General features: G+C 40.1%; 1 long non-coding RNA gene across 1 annotated transcript; it reads right to left on the reverse strand.

Moving 5' to 3' along the window:
* Positions 1–682: 682 nt before the first annotated feature.
* On the reverse strand, positions 683–2,929 carry LOC144181602 (uncharacterized). The gene is made up of 3 exons (XR_013324712.1): positions 2,362–2,929; positions 2,026–2,211; positions 683–1,958 (listed from the first exon to the last, which is right to left on the reverse strand). It is a non-coding gene; the product is annotated as an uncharacterized LOC144181602 (long non-coding RNA).
* Between the last annotated feature and the right edge of the window lie 9,576 nt (positions 2,930–12,505).

The following is a 12,505-nucleotide window of genomic DNA, read 5'->3' on the forward strand; positions in this document are numbered from 1 at the left end:
ATGATTCGGCGGGCCAGATTTGGCCCCCGGGCCACCACTTTGAGACCTGTGGCCTAGATATTCTGTCCATAAAAGTCATGGACACAATCAGTGACATATGGCAGCCTCAGTGACTTCCATTTCAGAGATAAGAGGATGCCATAAGCACAAACAACAGTCAGGTACGTCCTCCCACCCAAAGACGGAGGGATGCCACCCCCTCATCCAATTTATTTTTATATAAATTTATATATATATAAAAATAAACCCCAACACACAGCTACCGAGCCGGGGGAAATGAGTGTGCCCACACCTGCTCGGCCCCTCTCACTTCGAACGAGTCCAGAGTGGAATATTGTCCGATCCCCTTCGAGAGGATTGGGCACGAGGATACAAACAACCATGCACGCTCACACTTATACTTTGGGGCAATTGAGACTGTCCAATCAGCCTACCGTGCATGTTTTTGGAATGTGGGAGGAAACCGTACTACCCAGAGGAAACCCACGCAGGCCCAGGGAGAACACGCAAACTCCACATAGGTGGACGTGACTTGGATTTGAACCCAGGACCCCAGTGCTAACCACTCAATCCACGTGGGGCTGCCTGGTTAATTGAATTGAAGGCTTTGATGATTATCATTATGCAAGTTGGTGTGGGCGCAAGGGTGAGAGTGTTTCTGGGTTGCAAACTAAATTCACGGTTCACACAACAACCTGCTTTATTGGACAACCCGTTATTCCAAACATTGAAAGTGGCACAATATTGAATACAAAACATGACATTTCCAAAACCAAATGAACAGTCATTAATATTTACTCGGTCAGCAAACAAATGGGACAACCTTTAGAATCACGGAACAGAAAAACATGGAAGAGACAAAGCCTACTGTGATGTTTCCCACAAATAGGTAAATCTGGAAAGGGTGCCCACTTTTCGGTAACACTGAGTGTGTCACACTTCAATCAAGAGGAGCCCTAAAGTCATCGTTGCTTTCTCGGGCGTCAGGAAATTTTGCGTTGGCAAAACAACTTGGGTAAGTCATTCAAGTAACCCCCAACACCACATGACAAAGCTCCTTTTGGCCATGTACTTGGTGTCCAGGTATCCCTTCATTTCTACATTTGTACAACATAAATATATACATATCTGGATTAAAGTCGATTTACAGTAATCCCTCGAATATCACAGCTATTTTAATTAAAAAAAAATGTGAGAATCCACACTGAAACTCCAAAGCGGAAGCCACTCCCCTGTCCTCCGCTTGCTACTAGGACTCATTTATTGGTCAATTCTCATAAAACAAAGAATAGGAACATCAGTGCATTTGTAAAATCCAATGGGTAATAATGAGATCATGTGCTTCTCACACAATTTGTCATAAATTGCTGATTGCCAAACAAGCTACAGTGCTTTCCAAAACCCAAAAATTGGAAGTAACCTTCTGGGCAACATAACATACCTTCACGATAACTAAGAAAGGAAAAAATATATATAATGTAACTAGTAAATGACTAATAGTTATTTGTATTAAAGTAAGTAAATGTCTTGTTTGCGATATTAACTGATGATCTGTTCATGTCTTTAGTTTTGAAATAAATGTTGCATACGTTTGCGAGTGGTTTGATTTACACCAGCTGAACAGCAGTAGTTTGTCCTTTTTTGACCTGACTAAAATAACGAAAACATTTTGACTTGATGCTTTCTCTCGCTTGCGTATCTTACTTGATGATGAACAAATTGGGATGGCACCGGCTTACATCCAGGCTGCAAAGGAACAGTTTTTTTCCTCTTAAAAAAAGACCAACATTAAACCGAGGTTGTGTTTAGTATTGAAAAGTGTGCGTCAGACCGTGTACACCGTATCCAGTGTGAGCCCTTGATTGGCCTCGGGTCGAATGGCCCAGTATGAACCCTTCCCGTTGGGCATCTTTTCTCACAGGAACATTTTGCCCTTGAAGACTGCGATAGATGGACTTCTGCCACAAACAAAAAAATATCACTGATTGTATTTATCGTAATGGAATGTGAAGAGGTGGTAGCCACCTTCTGTCTGCGCTTATTTCTGTCCCTGAAGAAGTGAAAGTGATACTGGAGCCACTCATAGATCTCTGAGAATGTCATTAGGCCATCCTTAGTACTGTTGATGGCAAACTGAACCATGGAAGCATTGGAGAAGGGCAGCCTTGTAGGCGTGGCATCATTTGGCCTTGCGTCACCAGTCTTCTGGGTCTGAAGACGACAGCAACGAAGCAAATATGGTTAGTTGCTTAAAATCACAATTTGACAACTAATAAAGGATTGACTCCAACTTGATGCCAGATGGCCAAATATTTCATTTTTTTCATCCTTCTGATAGTTCAATTAGATTGAAGAAATTGCCTCAGTTGTCAATTGTTCTTCCAACATGTTGACTGCAGTCGGATTTCCCTCGTTGGACTCATCGACAGCAATTGCGTTGTTCCTTCCTGTACGTTGAGCATGCCGCTGTGGCCAAAGGAGCTTTCATTCTCCACCATTTTGACTGAAAAATGTACACATTGTTGATTAGCTGTTTTCATAGAATATTTCTGAAAATGAAAAAAAATGAAAATCAGACATAGGCATCGTCGTCATCATTGACTTGACAAAAAGCCTAGTAGTCATCATACCCTCAGCAGCGTATGACGAAATTACGTATTACTGTGTTAGGAAAACAGTAGATGATCGGATGAATATTTAGTTGTACACTCCCTATTGAACTCTCGAAATTCTTCACTTATGAATTCACTTCTTCACAATTTTTTTTATTATTATTCATATAATATTTCTTTTATGATTTTTTTTTGTTAGTTTCTAAAAATATGAAAAACCATGCTGAAACAAGCAAGTGGAAGCCACTCCTCTTCCCTCCGCTTGCTTCTAGAACTCAGCATTGAAGTAAAAAAAATAAAAAAACATATATATATATATATATATATATATATATATATATATATATATATATATATATATATATATATATATATATATATATATATATATATATATATATATATATATATATATATATATATATATATATATATATATATATATATATATATATATATATATATATATATATATATATATATATATATATATATTTTAAATAGGGGTGATCCTATTTTTTAGTTTTCAGTTTATCACGGCCATGTCTGGTCTACATTAACCGCAATAATCGAGGGAATACTGTCATCAGTTTTTATTTATTAATTTATATTAAGCAGACAGAAACTATTTTCCCGTGACCGGAGGTCCATCGACCAAAAGACCAGTTATAACTGTAGACGGCTGGACACAAACGCTCTCCATCCATCCTCACTGAGTTCCAGCTGTTTTGCAAGGAAGAATGGGGGAAAAATTTCAGTCTCTGTGTGCAAAACTAAGAGAGACTTACCCCAAGTGCAATGTTCCATCTAAGCTGCGCGCATGTGCACTCCTCTGGTCTTCTCTGTGCAGCAGCAATCATATGGCGCGTAGTAAATAAAATCCAAACTTCTTTTTTTTTTTTTTTACCCCTTTCCCCATGAAGGCGCCGTTTACGTGGCAGCCAGTGGCAGTAGCTCTGTCCACTAGTATGTTTTTCATGTTTTACAGCCCTTCTATCTTTTTTTTAATTACATTTTAAATACATCCCTTTTTACGTTACTGTGCAAATAGAAGAACAAGTGGTGAAATCAAGTGAGAATTGTCTAAATCTACTGTGTGTGGTTGTGTGCGTGTCTGTGTGTCTAGTACAGGGGTGGCCAACCAGTCAGAGACCAAGAGCCACATTTTTTACTGTGTTACCGCAAAGAGCCACATCACACACATACCTTTGCTCAGCCAGATTTTTTGTCACACACCAGCATAGTAATGACATAAATTGACTCCTACAGTACTAACAGCACTGGCCAGTCATTATCAACAATGAACATTGTGTGCACTGTCTCACACAGACAAACTCTCAGTTCAACCAAGTCCACAAACAAAAATATAATAATTTACAATAGCGTTTTTCTTTTACTGTGCATGTTATTTAGTGGGACTTCTGGCATTCCTTACCTTGAACAATCCTCTTCAAATCTGGCTTGTATTCCGTTGTTGCCACTCGAAGCAATTCTTTCACATGGGTGTCAGTCAGAACAGATCGATGCTTTGATTTCACGTGTTTTAGGGTAGAAAATACAGACTCGCAGACGTATGTTGACCCAAACATTGACAGTATCTTAAGCGCAGCCCGTTTAACATTGGGGTATGTGAAGTATGAATGTATTTTATGCTTATTATTATGTCTTTTGGTTTATATAGTGTAGTAACTAGAATAGAATTTTGCATGACCCAGTGGAAACTTCCATCATGACACCTTTTAGTTAAGGGGGTGTCATCTTTCACGACACCCACTTCTTTGTCTACTTCTTCCCGCCTTATGTTTGTACCTAGGTCACATGACCCTTTGTTAATAAAACCAGCTCAACTGTTGGAGGGAGGCAGGGATTGGAACTGGTCAGGCAAGGAGATGGACTCGTCTCCAAGCGCTGGCACCTCCCGACCCCTCCCTCAGCTGATGTCTTTGAAAATCTCATCAAGCCGACTCTGCGTGTGCTACCTCTGATCCGAATTATTGAATGTATATGGTTCTAAACCTGACAGGGTATTTTTCCATTGGCACACTTTTCCAGAACTCAATGGTCCCTTCTCTTAAGGCAGGTTTCAGTTGATCCTCCTCACAAAGATCGATCATCTCCAACTCAGCCGCAGCCTCATCTGTGACCAGCGGGGCTTTCAGACAGTCCGTCTCAGCATTAAATGGGTCGACGAGAAACGTAATCTGTGGCCTTTTCAGTTGTAGATCACGGAACCGGGCCACAAAGCTTTCGTGCAGGTTTTCAACCAGTGTTGCATATCTGGCTCTTTGCTTATTCAAGGCGGCGCTAGTGGCTTTTAGCAGAGTGGGGAAATGTGTTAAATCTCCCTTTTGAATATGCGCCGTGAACAGCTTCAGTTTATTTACAAACGCAAACACACTTTGAACCAGGTCAGGCAGCATTTTTAACTTACCCTGCAAGGTCAGGTTCAGTCTGTCCAAGTGACACAGCATGTCAACCAAAAAAGTCAGATCCATAATCCACTCAAGGTCCGAGAGCTCGGGATAGTCCTTGTCCTTCTCTTCCATGAACAGTTTCACAGCATCCAAAAGCTCAAAGAAGCGAGAGAGTACCTGGCCTTTTGATAGCCACCTCACAGTGCAGTACAGCGGCAAGTCACCTGGAAGCCCTTGGTCCAGTGCAGCGATGAGATTCTTGAATTGCCGGTGGTTAAGCGCATGTGTGCGGATGTAGTTGACAATTTCCATCACAGGCTTCATGACGTTGTCTAAATTCAATGATTTAGACACGAGTTGCTCCCTGTGGATGATGCAGTGGAAATTCCAAAACCCGGGAAATGTTTGGTCAGCTTGGCACAGCCCCACCAGCCCGTTAACAGATCCGATCATGGCTGGCGCTCCATCCGTGGCTATTGCAGTTAGTTTTGCTATTGGCAGATTTGCTTTCGCAAATGCAGCCATCATTGTTTCTTTCACGTCTATGCCACGTGTTCTTTCTTTTAATGGCACAATATCAAGGAGTTCTTCTTTGATCAAACAATCGTTTGACACAGACCGTGCAAATATTGCTAACTGAGGCTTGTCTTGTATGTCACAACTCTCATCCAATGCGACACTAAAATACTCACATGCTTGTAGGTCAGAGTGCAACTGTGATTCAATAGACGTGTTAATATCTGATATTCTGTGTCAACAGTGTGGCGGGACAGTTGGACGTCTGATACCATTCGTTTTAGTTTGTCGTTTTCAGGAGACAAGATTTCAACAACGTCACCGAGGCATTTTTTAATGAACTCCCCTTCATTGTATGGCTTTTTGGCCCGTGCAATGTTCCAAGCCAGTTGATACGATGCAAGCGTTACCGTCTCTGAGTGCTTCGTACATTTTTGCAAAATATGTGTCTGCTTTTCTGCCTGACTTTTCAAAGTGGCCAACTTGTGCTTGTGAAGTTCAGTCACTTTTGGAATGTTCTGGGCGATGTCAGCATGGAGTCACGCAAATAAAAAAAAAACACAAATACAAACTTTGATATGGACGTAAGAGCCGCATGAAACCGGCCAAAGAGCCGCATGCGGCTCCCGAGCCGCGGGTTGGCCACCCCTGGTCTAGTATGTGTAATCGTTTGTCTTCAACCTACACAATAGAATATAAATGGAAATTAGCCCTTGACTACAATCCTACATATATATGTTCATTAGCAGGAATATAAATATGTTCATATGTGCTATCCCATAATAAATAAATCAATACATTAAATTCAATAAATCATTTGATCGAGAATGAGAAGTGAGAAGGCCAGATGTGTAGAATAAGGTCCAATTTAAGTCCGATTTGTGCATATTCTAATGGTATTTAGAAGATGTTTTATTCATAGATTTTTTCATTCATTTTCTCAACCGCTTTATCCACTTTATCACTTGTGGGGGGTGCTGGAGCCTATCCCTGCTGACTTTGGGCCAGGAGCCTATCCCTGCTGACTATGGGCCAGGGGCGGGGGACACCCTGTATCGGTGGCCAGCCAATCGCAGGGCACAAGGAGACGGACAGCCATGCACACTCAGACCCATGACTGGGGGCAATTTTAGAGTGTCCAATCAGCCTACAATGCATCTTTTTGGGATGTGGGAGGAAAATGCAGTACTCAGAAAAAACACACACAGGCCCAGGGAGAATATGCAAATTCAACACAGGTGGACCGATCTAGATTTGAACCCAGGAGCCCAGAGCTCTGAGGCCGCCGCGCAAACCACTCATCCGCCGGGTCACCCATTCATAGATATTAATAGTTACATTTTATTATTACTAAATCATTTATGTGTAGTAGACATGCACCTGCTTATGGCAGGTGTGATACTGGTGTGTGCCCATAGCGAGCAATGATGATGTTGCACACTGGTACTCGGTGTTTGTCTTTCTGCGCAGACAAACCAAAAATTAGAGGGAACATTGCCTGTGACCCTCATGAGGATAAAGTGGTTTAGAAAATGAGACGAGATGAGTCAAATGGAATTATTAATAGGCTCATTTAACTTTATTTTTTTGTTTTGTTTTTAATAATGATCTTACCACCTTATCTTTTGAAGACAGAATGGTGGTTGAAAAGAAACGGCGCTTAGCCACCGGGAATTGCTTTGGACATCTTGCATGAAGTTGTAGTCAATCCTTTAATAGTTTGTGATTTTGAGCAACTAACCATAATTGCTTTGTTGCTGTCGTCTTCAGATCCTGGTGACGCTTGCCCAAAAGACGCCGCCCCGCCTTCAAAGCCGCCCTTCTCCCATGTTTCCATTTTCCAGTTTGCCATCAACCGTAGTAAGAATGGCCTAATGGCAATCCAAGTCAAAAATGTTTTGGTTATTTTATTAGGGCCAAACAAAGACAAACTACGAGGGTGCTATTCAGGTGGTTTAAATCAAACAGCTAACCCAACGGGTGTAAACATTTCTTTTGAAACAAATGACTTTAATAGAGGGCGGCCCAGTGGAGCGAGTGGTTAGCGCATCGGCCTGACAGCCGTGGGGTCCTCGTTTCCAATCCGGGTCAAATTTTTTTTTGACTTTAGTACAAATAGATATTAGTCATCTACTAGTTACGTTACATTGTGCATTCTTTGCACTGGTCTAAAAATATTTGCATCAGAATCGGTATCGAAAAAACATTTATTGAGAAAAAATCGGATTGAAATGGAAGTCAAGAAGTCAGTTCAGTTATCCCTATTCATTTTTCATAGTATGCGGTACAATGGCTTTGTTCTAATAACACAATCTAGTGATATTACTTCAACGTGCGACTATTCTCAAAATGTTACATATATGATATACTGATTTTACAATAGTAATCTGTACTACATTTGACTTTTATTGTGACTTAAATGACTTAATCTGATTTCATTTTTTGTCATCCTTGCTTACCCTTTCTTTGGCCCTAATACTTCCATTTTCACGGTTGTTGACGTTTGTCTTTTTCACAGATGGACTCCATTCAGAAAGGGTGAATGAAAGCTCTTCTCCCCCAAACGTTTGTTTAACTCGCTGATGTAGGTAGACATCCGATCCGTTTCAAGGGGAAGGTTGGCAGCGAGCCTTCATTCACAAATAGATCGGACATCGATGAGTGACAAACCCAATTAAGGGGTTGAGATTTGAAGAGTCATTGGAAGTTTATCCTAAAACGGTCTACGTTGACACTAGGTGGTCACTCCTGGTCTGCTGGCAGAACTGAGACTCCGTAACCGACACCCCCTCAACCAGCCTGAACCCGGAGATGGATGGACCTCAAAGAGGGTTGAAAACCCCAAAACGTGCTCCCCTTAGCCTGACATCAGCTTGTCCGAGACCCTGTTTCAATTCAAATAGGTGGGAATCTTTTCCCATTTCTTCTGCAGTCAGAAGTAGTCCCAGCAGACGTTTTTTTTGTTTGGTTTTGGGCCTGACACACAAGACGTGAACATTTGATTTCATTTGACGTCTGGTCAACAGCACATTTTGGAAGAATTTTGAATCTTGGGAATTTGGGAAATCTTGGAATTATTGGTTCATTGTCAATTTTGCTGGTTCTGAAAAATATTTCAGAAAGTATTTGTGTTTATGTTTCCTTTTTCTCTTAGTTATTGTGAATTTACTGTGTTACCCAGAAGTTCCCTTCCAGTTTTGGAAATTGATTTAGCAATAAGCAATTAATGACAAATCATGTAAGACTCACCTAGACATTTTTTTTGTTTGTTTTGGGCCAGGCACACAATACTTGAACATTTGATTTCATTTGACATCTGGTCGACAGCACATTTTGGAAGAATTTTGAATCTTGGGAAATTGGGAAATTTTGGAAGAATTGCCTCACTGTCAATTTTGCTGGGTCTGAAAAATATTTCAGAAAGTATTTCTGTTGATGTTTCCTTTTTCTCTTAGTTATTGTGAAGGTACTGTGTTACCCGGAAGTTCCCTTCCAGTTTTGGGGCTTGGTTTAGCAATAAGCAATTAATGGCAAATCATGTAAGAATCGCATAATCTCATTATTACCAATTGGATTTTACATGTGCACCAATGTTCCTATCATATTTGTTCTTTTATGATGAGAAAGGACCAATAAATGTGGCGGTTCTTTGAAGGGCACACAATCTTTTCAAGGAATACACTACCAAAAATGTCATATTTTAATTAGGGCTGGCAAGAGAAATCTCAAGTTACCTCGCACCAAGCGATGAAAAAAGGAGGAGCAGAGAGAGATGAGAATTTAGAGGCAGAGGAACTCAACAATATTAATGATATCAAACATAAAGACAATGCATAAATGGCATTTTTCAAAATTATTAGGTAAATTGTACCTGGCAAGTTTAGAGAAAATAATTAATTTAGGATAGGCATGATTTCTCTGGGATTATGTGAGCATCATTGATCATTCAGTGCACGGAATGATGTGTCTCGCTCGCCCATCAACAGATGAGATATGCTTTAGCGCGAGTCAAATTGATGACTATTAGAATATAACGGATTGCATAAGCGTCAAACAATTGATGTTAACCAAATGAAATTAACCTATTTCTTTTTGTGTTTTTGATTGGCCAACCACCAAGATATAATCAATTGGCTAGATATCAAGGTGAAAAAGGATTTAGCAAATCTGAAATCAATTTCTGAAATCGCCAATAAGCCCTTTTCAGGGATGGCAGCAAAGGATTGGAAATTTGAAATCAATTTCTAAAATCGCCAATAAGCCTTTTTGGATGGTGATGAAAAATCAAGGAAAATTGTTTAGTCCAAAGAAATTTTTTTGATGATAATGCATTGAATTGGAGGAACAAATCTGCAATGCGAAATTTTGAAGCACTGAAATGAAAAAAAAAACAGTGCATCATATGAAATTCCAAAGTACTTTAGATTTTTAGTGATAATGGCATCCAAATTGTGTTAACAGACTAATTGACTGGATTGACAAAAGGTTCCATATTTCGTTATGAAATCACTGCACCCACATAACGAGGTCAACCGGACAACAAAATATGGAAATCTTATTTAGTAGACTATAGACAAAACGCCATCATTCACTACACGATTGGAGCTGAATGATGAGTCTAATCTGGCTCTCAGCATAAAAGAAAAACTTTAAAGAAACGCACTAAATTTGAGTCAGCAGAAGAAGACTGTTTTTCAACAGGAAAGATGGAGATGACGCACGAGCTACCCAAGATGAGAATGTCCGTACCAAGTTTGGCTGACCAACCAGCAGACATCAAAATAGCTGAAAAGGAGGATGAAGATCCACCTTTGCACTCTAAGGAGGTTCTCTCAGTGGAAACATTTGAGGAGAGAAGTAAGATAAACCTTTTGACATGATCAGACGTAGTGGCAAGCACTCCAATAGGGATTGGAAAGAGTATTGCCCCAGGAGCAATGCCGTAAGCCATAAGGCCATACTTTTGATATTGGTTTTATTGTCTCCATAATAAGAGTGAACGCGTTTCAATTGAGACCAAACTTTCTTACAGTTAGTTAATGTGAACAATTAGAAAGAAAATTGGTAGAAATGGAACTGGATTTCAATTTTATGCCTGACTATTGAAAAATATTGATTAAGAAAGTTTTATAGGAGATGATTGGCAAACTTCAAAGACAATGGAATTTGATAAAAAGACTTCTAAATTGGGATATTTTCAATTTCAAACAACTGAGTTTAATATGCAACACGATACACATTATTGAATGAATTAGGACTTGATTAGTATGCATTTTATAAGTAATGAGTTTTAATTGCCCTAAATGACTCAATTATGGTAAAATTATTAACCCTGACAAACAAGGGGTGGTTACATTTTATTGGGTTCAATTCTGTTCAGAATTATAAATGTCTGCATTTGTTTCTGGATACTAATTCATGTGAATGAAACTGTTGCAGAGAACGGAAAAGCTGTTTTCCTGAGGAGAGAGCAGCCTGATTTGCTTTTTGTATTTTCCTATTTTTGGTATTATTGGTTAATTTGTGAAATTGCAGGAAAGGAAAAAACAAATATACTTATTGATCTTAACAAGGAAGCAGTGATCAAAATAGAATACCAGTTAGCACAGACATGGGCAAACTACGGCCCGCGGGCCACATACGGCCCGTTAGGCTTTTTAATCCGGCCCGCCGACGTTGTCCAAATAGTTGTTTTTTTCCCCAAGATGGCGCCATTACGTGGAAGCCAGTGGGAGTAGCTCTGTCCAGTCTTATTTGTTTTTCATGTTTTACAGCCCCACCCCTTTTTTAAAATTACATTTGAATATTTCTCAATACATTCCTTTTGACTTTCCTTTGTACTTTATACTTTTTACTTTAATGATGAGTGATGACTATGTCAATACTTTAGTCCTTTTTTTCTATTTATGTTTCATATGTACTGTTAACGGATGCACTTTTTTATATGTATCGTATCTTGTGTTGACCCGGCCCATCTGTCAAATTTTTAAAGTCAATATGGCCCCCGGGCCGAAAAGTTCGCCCACTCCTGAGTTAGCATATTTAATTTGGAGTGATAAGGACTTTAGATTTTCACAAACTATAGTTATAAAATAAGAAAGATTGTTGTGATTTTGTTCATTGGGGTTTTAAGCCCAACCACATAGCGGTAAGCAAATGTTAAGGACACACTGAAGACAACGACAGAATACAGCAGCTAAAGCAGCATTAGAAAACACTTAACAAACAGCATACACAACAACAAAAACTGTATTAATTGATTTGAAAACATTGCACCACAGGAAGAAAAGATGCATGAATACATGAAGAAGCAGAACAGTCAGCAGACGGCCTATTCACAGCTAAAGGCCTACTGTGCCTACCAAAGAATTTATTCCAAAATTGAGCCATGGAAGGAGCCATGTCTCAACAGGAGGGAGGATGGACATGGCACAGCATGTGTTCCATGTCCCAGAGGACTAAATATTTTTTTTTTGTAGGAACTGTTTATTTTGTTACAGACAATGTGCAAGATAACCTCAGGCCCAAACAAGTGTAACGGGGAGACAAAGTTGGAAACTTCACAAGGTGTCTCCTGAGAGGGCGCCCGTCGCCGCCTTCGAATTCGACTGCCCCACACCTCCGGCTACCCCCTGGATGAACTAATCTGCGTTCCAGTGCGACTGAGGGTAACCCCTAGACGCCTGGATGGCCTAACAACAACAACAACAACAAGTGCAACGTCCAAAAGAGCGTGGGACTTGAAGAGCGAACAAATGGTAGAATAAAACAAAGAAACCGATAAACTTGTCCAAAGAACATGTAAGCTGCCGTGATCTTTTTGTCTATCCTGCAGGAGGTGGTGAAGTCTGGTGACCAGATCCTTATTTGAGTCATAAAAAGGAAGTCCTGGTCCTCGCCACGTTGGGAAGGCCCCTTTGTGGTTCAACTCACCACCCCCACCGTGGTAAAGATTGCTGAGAG

The sequence above is a fragment of the Stigmatopora nigra genome, chromosome 23, assembly GCF_051989575.1.
Source record: "Stigmatopora nigra isolate UIUO_SnigA chromosome 23, RoL_Snig_1.1, whole genome shotgun sequence".
Classification (NCBI taxonomy): Eukaryota; Metazoa; Chordata; class Actinopteri; order Syngnathiformes; family Syngnathidae; genus Stigmatopora; species Stigmatopora nigra.